The sequence below is a fragment of the Rhinoraja longicauda genome, chromosome 34 (assembly GCF_053455715.1).
Source record: "Rhinoraja longicauda isolate Sanriku21f chromosome 34, sRhiLon1.1, whole genome shotgun sequence".
Lineage (NCBI taxonomy): Eukaryota > Metazoa > Chordata > Chondrichthyes > Rajiformes > Arhynchobatidae > Rhinoraja > Rhinoraja longicauda.
In genome coordinates this window covers 12,206,957-12,221,153 of record NC_135986.1, presented here as the reverse complement: position 1 = coordinate 12,221,153, position 14,197 = coordinate 12,206,957, and the positions used below count along the sequence as shown (strand labels likewise).

The window sequence follows — 14,197 nt, the reverse complement described above, 5'->3', positions numbered from 1 at the left end:
GAGAAACCTCGCTCCAAACGTGCGATAACACACATAATGAATAGTACAGCTACAGCGGTTATCGATGCAGTATTCCCCCACAGTTTTATCAAGGCCAAGCAGCTATGACTTCTCCCGGCTTCCACGTGCTGCTCCTCTGATATGTAAGACTGATCATCGGAACGACTGGCAGAGGTATCACCCAGGGTTCATTAGGGCAAAGGACCTGGTTTCAAACTTGAAAACCAGACATTTGCGTATCACAGCCTGACGCGACTGTAGGAGTACATTCAGCACACAAGCCAGCGGTTTGGGAAACCATACTGCCGCCGCTTTCTACCGAACTCATCGGGAATCCCACCTTGCAGGGAGTACTAGCATTTAAAATGAGCATTGTCCATTAGTTACTCAGATTAAGATGTTTAAATATAATAATCCCGAAAGCAGAAAGAAGATCTGATTATGTGGACGTTGACCCGTCCCTCCACCGCAGGAATACAACCGTCGTTGTTCAACGCGATATTTTTGTGAATGAGCCCTTCTGCGCACAAGGAAAGGAGGTAGAAATGAAAGAGCGTGTATGACATGTGCGCCCTCTGCTGGCGATCTGTAGCGTTTGCTGATGTCTGGTCCTAAGCAGAGCCACGACTTAGGACGGATAAGAAGCCCTTCAGCTGCCCTGTGAAGCCCACATGCTTCGTCTGTACATCGCTGTTCAAACATAGCATTGCGGAAACAAACTGTTGCACATACAATGCAGACGGATCGGCCTGGTGCCCGGTGTTCTTCCAAGTGCAACTGAGTATGCAGTGGTACGATAGTCGACTCGTTGGAGCAGGACCATAGGTCCTTCTGTGATGTCAAGATACCGAGCATGCGAGATAGTCTTGCGTTCAAACCACTAGCTGACCCCTCCCTTTAACCTATTTAGAATCATATCGTCATCCAGCATGGATACAGGCCCGTCGGTAAAATTGCCCATGCCGACCAAGTTGCCCCTTTTACAGTAATCCCAACTTCCCGCGACTGCCTCATATCCCATTTATAACATGGAAACAAGAAAATGCCACGATGGCAGCGGTGGGATTCGAACCCACGCCTCCGCAGAGACTGGAGCCTAAATCCAGCGCCTTAGACCGCTCGGCCACGCTACCGTTTCGTTACCATTGTCCAAACAAAAACAATATTCAATCTTCAGCGAGGAAACAGCGATATATGAGGTGTTGTTCCTCCAATTTGCTCCTCCAATTTGCGCTGGGCCTCACTGAAAATGGAGATGGAGTTGAAGTGCTGAGCCACCGGGAGTTCAGGTTGGTTGAGTCGGACTGAGCGGATGTGTTCAGCAAAAGGATCGCCTAGCCTGCGCTTGGTCTCGCCGATGGAGAGAAGTTGACATCTGGAACAGCGGATACAATAGAAGACGTTGGAGGAGGTGCAGGTGATCCTCTGCCTCACCTAAGAAGACTGTTTGGGTCCTTGGATGGAGTCGAAGCGGCAGGTGAAGGGACAGATTTTGTATCTCCTGCGGTTGCAGGGGAAAGTACCTGGGGAGGGATGGTTTGGGTGGGAAGGGACGAGTGGACATTGGAGTTTCCCTTGGGCAGTTTACACCCAAGCGGCATGAACATTGACTTCTCTAACTTCAGGTTAGAGGTTCAGGTTCCTGCTTTCCTTCTCCAACCCATCCCGCTTCCCAGTTCTCGCACTAGTCTTCATCTCTCCGACTACATCCTATCTTTGTTCTGCTCCCTACCCTGAGATCACTTTGAAGAAGTGTCTCTACCCGAAACGGCACCCATTCCTTTTCCCCCGAGATGCTGCCTGACCCGCTGAGTTACTCCAGCATTTCTGTCTACCAGATGAAGATGAAAATTAATATGAGAGAAGGAATGAAAGTGCAAAAGTAAAGATTAGTTGTCAATATCAATTGAAATCCCAAAATGTTTTAGAGAATATAACTAGTAGATAGCTAGCTTCTGTTGGAAGTGAGATCCATAAAGGACAAAGGGAACGCATATGGATACTGGGAAATCGTGAAATCTCTCGGCCAATTAAAACTTCAATCCGCTCGCCGTTGAAATATGAGAAAATCGGAAAATCCACGGGAAACCCAGCAAATCCGAAGAAGACCGCATACGTTCCACGTGGATAATGGCAGCGTTTAGGATTAAACATGTATCTTCGAATTCTGGTCTCTGTAATTCAATGGGCAGGATTTCCAATAATTCCTGTTTTATTTGGATCCGTGCTGCTTTACTGGTATTATAACGAAATCATTGAACATAATAATTTCATCGATCACAATCGACGATGCTGACAAAGGGCAATGTGCGGGGTTTGTGAATGTTCCTTCCAAGTTGGACTTTGGTGATATAATCTCGTCGTTTTCAACTATTGTCTCTCCCAGAATTGAACAATCTATTCCCTTTTGTCTTTTTTGATTATTTGCCACAATCATATTTTCTCTTCCAGATTAACAAAGTTTAATTCGTGGCCGTGGCCGTGGCCGTGTCAGTTTCTGACTCGGTCGTTTGGAATCTCCGTCCATTATAACGGCATGTTAATCACCATTCTCTTCATTCTATTCTGTATCCCCTCTCTTTCCCGCTCACTATAGGTTTTGAATCAGAAGTCCTGTTTAAGAGAAATATTTGACAACGTCCCTCCAGTCAAAATATCTTATCTATTTTCATTAGAACAAACAGAACGTTGGGCAGCAGACGCAGTCAGACAGTTGAATTTGTGGACACGGCTAACGTCGAGAAGATTTTCCGGTGTTTCATCTTTTTACGATAACACGCTGAGTGAACCTCCTTCTTCCGGCTGAACCCCCCCCCCCCCCCCCCCCCCCCCGCTGAGTCTACACTATTTTACACTCGATGTGCTCTATTCCGAAATGAAAAATTCCCGTTCGTTCTCCAAAATAATCTTCATATTCCCGACTTGTCTTTACTTACGCTATCCTTGCACACCAAGCACACACTGCCAGTCACATACTACAGGGAAAAGGTCTTTTTTCTGACCTTCTCGGCCTGCGTAAGAGTTCACTCCGGAAGAAAAGTCCTTCTCGTTATTGCTTCACGTGCTGAAAGGACGTTCTTTTAGGAAGGAGATGAGGAGAAATGTATTTAGTCAGAGTGTGGTGAATCTGTGGAATTCTTTGCCGCAGAACGTTGTGAAGGCCGTCAGTAGATATATTTTTTAAGGCAGAGATAGATAGATTCTTGATTAATACAGGCGTCAGAGGTTATGGGCGGAACGGAGTAAAATGGGGTTAGGAGGGAGAGATAGAAGAGCCATGATTGAATGGCGGAGTAGACTTGATGGGCCGAATGGCCCAATTCTACTCCTATCACTTATCACGTTGTGACCGTTGCTCACGGTTCTTCCCCGGCAGCCCGCTGGCGGAGACTGAAAAATCTCCCGAGTTTCACCAGACCTACTTACCGTCGAATTGTTCCAAAACGTTATTGTCCATCACAAGGCCTCAATACTTTGGAAACTGTGATACTGTGTCCCTCGCCTCTCCAGAGAAGACAAAACAAGTGTGAGTGGCTGAGGGTTTGGGTCCGGCATATCGGTGTGTATTGTACAGTTTAATTTATCGCTGCGCACTAGAGTTGGTGAGCGTGGGCTCTGTAGCGCAATGGATTGCGTATTGAACTTATACTGATGCATAATCAAGTAATTCAATGGTTGCGGGTTCGAGCCCCACCAGAGTCGGAGTTTTGAACGTCGACGCAACAGCGATACAGAAGGACAGATTTCGAGTGACTGGTGACGTCACCTTATGTCGGCGAATCCATGCAACGACGTCATTGTCTGAAATAACTCAGTCCTTCACTCGGAAAGGAGGTTTCTTTTCTTCTCTGTGTATCATTATCTGTCGATGTGTGGAACTGTTCGGGAAAATGTGGTATGTATCAAATATTTTATTATTTATTTTGACTGGATAGTGGTAGAGTTCATCACACAGGCTGATCATCCATCATGTCATTGATGTGACGAAGCAAACTCCACTGTCTATCTCGTCTTGCATCTCACTCATGTCTGCGAATGTATGTGAGAGGACATTTTAATATATTTTGTTGAATTCAATTTAGTAAACGTCTTGTATCCTATTAATTTTATTATTTTGACAACCCCTTTCTATTCTGCTGATGGTATTCGAACAATACTCTCAAGAAAGAAAGATATTTTGTGGTTTATTAAATATCGTATCTATTCAAAACGGGCTCCGTCCCTTTACACTCCTTAAGCGAGTCCTTTCGAGTGTTGTAGAATAGAAAGGCGAATGCGCTGGTAGATAGTTCTATGAAAGGCGACCCAGTTAGACAGGGTGTTGTGCAAGGAACTCAGCGCGCTTGCCTTCTTCGGTCAGGTTATTGAGTGCAGGTGTCTCCACTTCAATGAGTAGTTTAGTAAAGAGGTCGTTACGTCAATTCCGCCTTAACAGTCGAGAAAACTGAATATATACCGCTGGGTGTACCAGTGGGTTCCCTGCCTGTCTTGGTCAGGATCCGGTAGAGATTCCCGCTGTTGGGTACCAGCTATTTAACTGGCAAATTATCTCATGTCACCATCCGCCCCATGCGTGGAAAACGTTCCCCCACGCGTTACAAGTAAATATTTCACATCTCACCTTAAAGGAATGTACGCCAATCTTGATTCCCCATCTTTGAAGAAACGACTATGCCTTCATCCTATCTATTCCTTTGATGGGCTGAATGGCCGTATTTTATCCCTATCATTTATGACTTATGACCTTAACGATTTTATAACCTCGATAAAGTCACCCGTTAAAAACAAACCATCAGTGCGCCATGCAACGTGGATACAGGGAGACTTCCTCCAAGCCCTGTGAGCGACGTTATCTAACTTGTACAAATTGTTTGTCGATGCCGCACTTGGAGCATTGGCTCAGCCCATCAAGATTCCAACATCTGTGTGTCTGCCTCAGTATGTGGTGAGACACAAAATGCTGAGGAAACAACGGGATAGGCAGCTTTTGTGGAAAGAAGGAATGGGTGACGTTTCGGGTCGAGACCATTCCTCAGGCTGAGAGTCAGGGGAGAGGGAACACAAAGACAAAGCAGGGTAAGCCGTGAAAACGAAACATCAAGGAGGACTCAGCTCAATGAAATGGCGGGGAGAAGGGGAAATGACCTCGGTGAATATGACCAGGATCCGCCGCTGCCATGGCTACCAGGTAGCGAGTGGTGCAGTGGTCCGATGTGTTTCCTCCACTTGTACAGAATGAATTTGAATCACAGCATTTGGCATATGGAGTCCACTCCGTTCGCCATTCTCATTTTTACACCAATGCTATTTTATTAGCATTTAAAAGATGCATTTAATGTTCGCATTAATTCCACGCAGAGTCTACCACACACGTATCAACGCGGCTCAATGTATAGTTGCCAAATATGCTACCAAACCGTAGGTGTTTAGAATAAGGGATGGAAACGAAGCAGGCAGGCAAAATTACGCAATGAAAAGGCTAAAATCTAAACTCCACGCAAAAATATCTTGAGCTAAGGATTGAACCCAACGTTCTGGCCTTTGAGACAGCGGTGTGACTAACTGTGCTATCGCCCTGAATTCCAAGAAAGGACAAGAAAAGTAGCGTGCTCTAGGTGAGGCTCGAACTCACAACCTCGGCATTCCTCCACGGTGTACTGCTCTATAAGTACCGCGCGCTAACCGTTTGCGCCACTAGAGCTTCGCATGCAGATCTACATGATGAAGACGGATAAGAACATAGAAACATAGAAAACAGGTGCAGGAGTAGGCCATTTGGGCCTTGGAGCCAGCACCGCGCCATTCAATATGATCAAGGCTGATCATTCAAAATCAGTACCCTGTTCCGGCTTTTTCCTCTATATCCCTTGAAGCCCTAATCTAACTCTCTTGAAAACATCCAGTGAATTGGCTTCCACTGCCTGCTGTGGCAGGGTAATTCCACAGATTCGCAACTCACAGGGTGAAAAAATGATTCCCTCATCTCAGTCCTAAATGGCCTAACCTTTATTCTTAAATTGTGATCCCCTGGTTCTGGACTCCTCCGACATCGGGAACATATTCCTGCCCAATCCTCAAATAATTGTATATGTTTCTTTCAAATCCATCTCACCCTTCTAAATACCAGCTAATGCAATCGCAGTCGACCCATTATTTCATCATTTCTCAGTCCCGCCATCCCAGGAATTAACCTGGTGAACATAGGCTGCACTCCGTCAAGATCAATGATGTCCTTCCTCAAATTAGGAGACCAGAATTGCACACAATACTCCAGGTGCGGTCTCACAAGGGCCATGTACTGTAAGGGCTGCAGGACATCTTTGCTCCAAACCTCAAATCCTCTCGCGATGAAGGCCAACGTGCCTTTAGCTTTCTTCACTGCCTGCTGTACCTGCATGCTTACTTTCAGTGACTGGTGTACAAGCATACCCAGGTCCCGTTGCTCCGACCCTTCTCCTAACCTGACACAATTTCGATAATAATACACCTCCCTTTTCTTGCCGCCAAAGTGGATAACCTCACATTTATCCCCATTATACTGCATCTGCCATGCTTCTGCCCATCACCCAAACTATCCAAGTCACCCTGCAGCCTCATAGCATCCTCCTCGCACTTCACACTGCCACCCAGCTTTGTGTCATCGGCAACTTGGAGATGTTACACTTAATTCCACGTCTGAATCGATAATATATATTCTAAGCGGCTGAGGTCCCAGCACCGAGCCTTGCGGCACCCGACAAGTCGCTGGCTGCCATTCTAAAAAGGACCCGTTAATTCCTACTCTTTGCTTCCTGTCTGCTTCCAGTTCTCTATCCATGTCAATACCCTAGCCCCAATACCATCGAGACCCTCTCCAACACCGGCACATCCTTCGTCGGATACGACGCTGAAAACTGCTCACAATATTCCAATGTGGTCTGATCATCGCCTTATAATGGCTCAGCATATCATACGTTCTAATCCTCTCGAAATGAATGCCAACTTGCCTTCCATACTACCTTGTCAGTACGTAGTTTAACCCTTTATGAATACTTCACCAACACTCCAAAGCTTCTTTGTAACTCTGATTACTAAATCTTCTTCCCATTTAGAAAATGTCTTGTGCAGTTATTGCTTCTACCAAAGTACAATCTGTTACGCTGTATTCAATTAGCCACTTTTTATTTGCCTTATCACCCAACATGTTTAAGACCTCCAGGCTCCGTACTTCCTCAACAATACCTGCTCTTCCACTTATCTTTGTATTATGCGCAGACGTAGCGACAAAGACTGCAACTTCATCATACATATCATTAACATATAGTGCGAAAAGTAGCAGACTGAATACCCCTGTGTAATACCTGCGCGAGATACCCACTTATGAGGTGTTTGCGCAGTAATCAACCAGAACCAGAACCACTAATTATCATCAGCCAACCAGAAAAGCCCCCACAACTTTGTTCCCACTCTTTGCCTTTTGCCAATCAGCCACTATTCCATCAGTGCTTGTACCTTGCCTCTGCTACCGCGGGTTCGTAACTTGTTTGTTTCACGCGCGGCACCTTCATTGAATATCTTCTGAAATTCCAGGTTAGCAGCTTCCTCTCTCTCTCTCTCTCTCTCTCTCTCTCTCTCTCTCTCTCTCTCTCTCTCTCTCTCTCTCTCTCTCTCTCTCTCTCTCTCTCTCTCTCTCTCTCTCTCTCTCTCTCTCTCTCTCTCTCTCTCTCTCTCTCTCTCTCTCTCTCTTCTCTCTCTCTCTCTCTCTCTCTCTCTCTCTCTCTCTCTCTCTCTCTCTCTCTCTCTCTCTCTCTCTCTCTCTCTCTCTCTCTCTCTCTCTCTCTCTCTTTCTTTCTCCTCTGTCCTTCTTGCTTGGTTACGTCCTCAAAGAATCTCATCAGTTTTTTTCAGGCAAAATCTCCCCGTGAAAAAACAATGCTAATTTCGGTCAAAGAATCTCATCAGTTTTTTCAGGCAAAATCTCCCCGTGAAAAAACAATGCTAATTTCGGCCTGTTTTGTGAAGTACTCGAAAATTCATCCTTAAATTCTTGCAAACCATTGACGTCGGATTAATGGGCCTGCAAATTCCTTACTTTGCCTCGGTCCCTTCCAAAAGAGTAATTACATTTACGGTTTTCATTAGATCATTTCATAAGCGATAGGAGTAGAATTAGCCATTGTCGCCGAAGTAATCCCGAGCATTACATCGGAGATCATGTTCTGTGGCTGGGACCTGGTTGTTAATGGGAAGCTGCAAAACATTCTGGGGTTCCTGTGGTAGGGAAAGACATTCTGGAGTTAGTACGGTGGCAACGGTGTTGCACGTCAGTGTGACAGAGCTAGAAAGCAAAAAGACTTTGCTTCAGATCTCGCCGTCAACTTACAATCAAGTTATTCAATCAAGGAAAATAATTCGCTGAAGCAAAATTATAGAAACAAAAGAAGAATTATTCTTAAATTTTAATTTTAATCGGACTGAACTAGGTGCTTGGTTTGTCCTGATATCAGGGGCGACATGATACGTGAAATACGTGCGCCTCTTATCCGTCTTATGGCATCGCTCATTTTAAAATTCAACTAATCAGATATCAAGACCGCACACATTAATATTGTTATATGTTTGGAACATCTCCATTCACGGTATTCTAACATCCTGCGTAAACAAATGGATCCCGTGGAATTTGGAGCAAGTTCTATATATTTGTCAGCACGAGTGTGAGAACAGTCTGAGGCACGGACCCGAATATGCTGCTGCCCAACAACTCCTTCGGCGAGATTTTAAACTGCAATTTCATAACTTTGTGATGTCACGCCTCCTTTTGCTAGAAAATGTTTTATGCACTGGATACATCCATTCCCAAACACGTGGCCAACATCCTGGTCACGGACCGATGAACGCATCACACACTAATTGAGCACAACTAGTCGGGTAAAGACGGAATTTTGTGTCGGCAACCGACTTCACAAATTCCAGCCGCTTTGCAGACTACTTTTGTCAGGGGCTTTGCTTCTCTCGGAGCATCAGTGAAAGTGAGCATCACTGCGCTCCGTACTGGTTCTGATTAAATCATTTGAGCTTCTTCCGACTAATAAAGAAGTAGTTGGAGGTGCAAAGAGCGCAGATGCGGGAAGAAGTTGTTATGCTCTGGGGCACACAGGAACTGGACTCAAACGCACGACTCACACACAAGAGTCAATTTGGAGAAAATAAAGGCGTTCTTTAATTTTCACGTTAAAGAACACTGCGATTCGAACCAAAAACTCTAAACTTACTCAGCTACAAAAACATTAGTTACAAAAATTACTTACTAGCTATACTACGACCGAGAGCACATGAATCAGAGCACATGAATCACAATACGAACTGGCACAGGACAAAGGGAGGCGTGGGCTATATATATATATATAAGAAAATAACTGCAGATGCTGGTACAAATCGATTTATTCACAAAATGCTGGAGTAACTCAGCAGGTCAGGCAGCATCTCGGGAGAGAAGGAATGGGTGACGTTTCGGGTCGAGACCCTTCTTCAGACTGATGTCAGGGGTGGGACAAAGGAAGGATATAGGTGGAGACAGGAAGATAGAGGGAGATCTGGGAAGGAGGAGGGGAAGGGAGGGACAGAGGAGCTATCTGAAGTTGGAGAAGTCGACGTTCAAACTGCCCAGGCGAAATATGAGGTGCTGCTCCTCCAATTTCCGGCGGGCCTCACTATGGCACTGGAGGAGGCCCATGACAGAGAGGTCAGACTGGGAATGGGAGGGGGAGTTAAAGTGCTGGGCCACCGGGAGATCAGTTGCGTTTATGCGGACCGAGCGCAGGTGTTCAGCGAAGCGATCGCCGAGCCTGCGCCTGGTTTCGCCGATATAGATGAGTTGACATCTAGAGCAGCGGATGCAATAGATGAGGTTGGAGGAGGTGCAGGTGAACCTCTGTCTCACCTGGAAAGAATGTTTGGGTCCTTTGATGGAGTTGAGGGGGGAGGTAAAGGGACAGGTGTTGCATCTCGTGCGGTTGCAAGGGAAAGTGCCCGGGGTTAGGGTGGTTTGGGTAGGAAGGGACGAGTGGACCAGGGAGTTGCGGAGGGAACGGTCTCTGCGGAATGCAGAGAGGGGAGGGGATGGGAAGATATGGCCAGTGGTGGGGTCCTGTTGTAGGTGACGGAAATGTTGGTGGATGATATGTTGGATCCGCTGGCTGGTGGGGTGGAAGGTGAGAACGAGGGGGATCCTGTCCTTGTTGCGAGTGGGGGGATGGGGAGCAAGAGCGGAGCTGCGGGATGTAGAAGAGACCCTAGTGAGAGCCTCATCTATAATGGAGGAGGGGAAGCCCCGTTTTCTGAAAAACGAGGACATCTCGGAAGCCCTAGTCTGAAACACCTCATCCCGGGCACAGATGCGGCGTAGACGGGGGAATTGGGAGTAGGGGATAGACTTTTTGCAGGGGACCGGGTGGGAAGAAGTGTAGTCCAGATAGCTGTGCGAGTCGGTGGGCTATATATACATGAGGTAAGGGCACACAGGTGGAAACAATCAAGGCGGGGCTGACAATTACAATGGCAGGAAGTCAAGGGACCTGAAATGAGAACCTAAACACAGAACATGACACAAGACTAACAGATCTGACGGGACATTACAGAAGTAATTGATGGATTGAACATTCCAAGCGCTTCTGGAACTACCTCCGGAAACAGAGGCACTGATGATGTATCAATTCCACTTCTTTTTTATCAGAATACGGCTGTGACCCTTGATGTGTCCGACACTGTTTGAGGAACCGCACCTTAAACTTGAGGCTTTATCGGTGGCTGATATCCCCGGCAACCCCTGCAGTGTACGAAATCTACGATGACCAGCATTGTCTGCCGACGTTCGCATTCCGTTCGCATTTGCAGCTGTGCTGCGTCTCGATCTGAGTTTTAGTTCAGTGTGATTTGAAACCGTGTAATTGGCATCCGTTCTGCCTAGCCGCGGTGGGCTTCCAATAAGAGATTGGCTGCAGAAAATAATGACAGGATACCATGAATTCGCGGGTTCCTTCCGCCCAGGTGGGAGAATCAGAGGATAGCTCCTGATTTGGGGTGGGCTCAGTCAGAACTGCTGAAGACCAGGCCAAAAAGCAGTTTGGTAACAGGTGCAAGATGAATCTTGACGAGTGTTCAGCGGCAATAGAGCGTTTTATTTTCCTTTCCGTCATTGAATTTAGAATAAGATGGCGGACACCAATTCAATGAGCAAAAATCCGTTTCCCTTCTAGGAAATGCCTTCCGCTTTATTTCGCTCTCGAAAGGAATCTGCGCCATATAAATCCGACAGTAACGCCATCTTAGCTCCGATCTCATTAACGGCGAAGGTAAGAGACTGCCACATTCGGAGGTTACCAAAACCAAACAGGATGACCTGATGAATGTGGAGAGGAATGGGTAAGGCCTCGTGATTCCTGAAGGGGAAGTAAAACTGTGAGGAGTTGTCGGCCGTTCAGCACCAGGCGCCTGAATATAATAACGCTGCGAGCAGGGTTCGAACCTGCGTGGGGAATCCCCATTGGATTTCAAGTCCAACGCCTTAACCACTCGGCCATCGCAGCTTTCTCGAGCTCCTTTGTTGCACAAGGATTCAGAAAAGGGCGCTGTGAAAACTGTAATCGGTGTATACGCTGCTCAGCGTGAAGTCTGAGTTTGAAATGGTGTCTCCTTTGTTGTTTTTACACAGAAAGTACAGCAGTGAAAGTTGAATAAATGAAAGTTGAATAAATGCCTGATATTGCATCGCGTTTTGAGCACGGTTAGCAAGAAATCCAAAGGATACTGAGACGCCACTGCCTTCTGTGCCAATCACGAAGAGGTTGCGGCCCACGTTTTGATATTTCACCGGTTATTCTGTCATTAGGCGAGCTCACAGCGGATGGATAGACAATAGACAATAGACAATAGGCGCAGGAGGAGGCCATTCCGCCCTTCGAGCCAGCACCGCCATTCAATGTGATCATGGCTGATCATTCTCAATCAGTACCCCGTTCCTACCTTCTCCCCATACCCCCTGACTCCGTTATCCTTAAGAGCTCTATCTAGCTCTCTCTTGAATGCATTCAGAGAATTGGCTTCCACTGTCTTCCGAGGCCGAGAATTCCACAGATTTACAATTCTCTGACAGAAAATGTATTTCCTCATATCCGTTCTAAATGGCCTACCCCTTATTCTTAAACTGTAGCCCCTGGTTCTGGACTCCCCCAACATTGGGAACATGTTTCCTGCCTCTAACGTGTCCAACCCCTTAATAATCTTATATGTTTCGATAAGATCCCCTCTCATCCTTCTAAATCTCCTCTCATCCTTCTTTGTTACATTTGTTCACTTTTTCGCATTTCCTGCATTTGCAACATTTGCATATCTCTCTTCCATTCGTATCAGAGTCCCGCAGCCAGATTTACTGACTCCACAGTATTTCATCCGCCTTATGGTTACTCCGTAGTCTAATCAATTTCGTTCATTGCCTCGATGTTATTCCATTTGCGTGATTGTGCATGATTCGTTTTCCATTACTCCTGAAATATCAAAATGACCAACCAGTAGAGAAGCGACTAGTCACGTCACGAGGAACTAATACATCAGTCGGTGAGTTGAGCATTCAAGATATCTTTATTTGTCATCCAAAAACAATTTTTTTGTCGAGATTTAGTCACCCACAGTCCAACAATAAAAGCAATAAAATAAGCAATTTACACAACCCCAACCAACACACACAAAAAAAGAAACATCCATCACAGTGAGTCTCCTCCAGTCCCCTCCTCACTGTGATGGAAGGCCAGAGTGTCTTTTCCCTTCCCCTGCCGTCTACACCCGCGGTCAGGCTGTTGTGGTTGCAGGCCGCGCCGGACGGTGAAAGGTCCGCATCGGGCCGACCCAAGCCCCGCGATTCGGGGCGGGCGAACACGCTGCCGCTGCCGTTGCACGTCGGGGCGGTCGTGGCTCCCGACATTGAAGCCCCCGCCCACCAGAGAAAAATCACGCGGCCTATTTCAGGCCGCGCCGGACGGTAAAATGTCCGCGGCGGGCAGACCCAAGCCCCGCGATCCGGGGCGGGCGAACACGCTGCCGCTGCCGGAGCTTCCGATGTCGGCATCCACGCGAGTCGCAGCCGCTCCCGCAGCCTCCGAAGGCGGCCGGCTCCGCTGATGGTGAGTCCGTTCCGCGGGCTCTGCGAACCAGAGCCCCAGGTGGTCCCGGGTGGAGGCCGCCAGCTCCAGGAATTGGGCCGATGGTAGGCCACAGCAGGAACGGAGACCCGACCCAGAAAACAAAGGTCGGGTCTCCGTTCGGAAGGGACATATTTACAATTTTACAGTCTCCACAAAAGTAACCACCATCCAGTGGCCTATACGTGTAAATACATTAATCCGGATAGATATTATTCACATGGTGTCATCGGACTAAACACATAAAAACCGCATTCTGTCAGAAATTAGACCAAGCGCGGACTCGGCGATCTTTTCGCTGAACACCTCAGCTCCGCCTTAAAGTACCTGATCTCCCGGTTGCGCAGCACTTCATCTCCCCCTCCAATTCCCAATCTGACCTTTCTGTCCTGGGCCTCCTCCATTGTCATAGTGAGGCTCAGCGGAAATTGGAGGAACAGCACCTCATATTTCGCTTGGGTAGCATATAACCCAGCGGTATTAACATTGACTTTTCTAACTTCAAGTAGCCTTTGCTTTCCCTCTCTCTCCATCCCCTCCCCTTCCCAGTTCTCCCACCAGTCGTACTGTCTCCGACTAGATTCCATCTCTGTCCCGCCCATTCCACTGACATCAGTCTGAAGAACGTTCACGACCCGAAACGTCACCCATTCCTTGTCTCCAGTAATGCTGCCACCCAGCATTTTGTGTCTACCTTAGAAGCATAGAAACATAGAAACATAGAAAGTAGGTGCAGGGGAGGCCATTCGGCCCGTCGGGCCAGCACCGCCATTCATTGTAGCTGACCGTGGCTGATCGTCCACAATCAATAACCCGTGCCTGCCTTCTCCCCATGTCCCTTGATTCCACTAGCCCCTAGAGTTCTATCAGAAACTGGAGATTGTTGTGTGATGTTACCGAAATGGGTACAAAAGAAGAACCTGCTGCAAAATAAGATCCTCTTGAGCTCATAGAATGAATTGGAAAATGATCGAGCCATAAGGTCTCTGCGGATTATGATGCCAATATAAATTAATCTCATGTAA

General features: G+C 47.0%; 3 non-coding genes across 3 annotated transcripts; all 3 read right to left on the bottom strand.

Annotated features, from left to right (window-relative positions):
• Window positions 1–1,051: 1,051 nt before the first annotated feature.
• Window positions 1,052–1,133, bottom strand: trnal-uag (transfer RNA leucine (anticodon UAG)). The gene has a single exon. It is a non-coding gene; the product is annotated as a tRNA-Leu (tRNA).
• A 4,474-nt stretch (window positions 1,134–5,607) lies between these two features.
• Window positions 5,608–5,701, bottom strand: trnai-uau (transfer RNA isoleucine (anticodon UAU)). The gene is made up of 2 exons: window positions 5,664–5,701; window positions 5,608–5,643 (listed from the first exon to the last, which is right to left on the bottom strand). It is a non-coding gene; the product is annotated as a tRNA-Ile (tRNA).
• A 5,781-nt stretch (window positions 5,702–11,482) lies between these two features.
• trnas-uga (transfer RNA serine (anticodon UGA)) lies at window positions 11,483–11,564 on the bottom strand. The gene has a single exon. It is a non-coding gene; the product is annotated as a tRNA-Ser (tRNA).
• Between the last annotated feature and the right edge of the window lie 2,633 nt (window positions 11,565–14,197).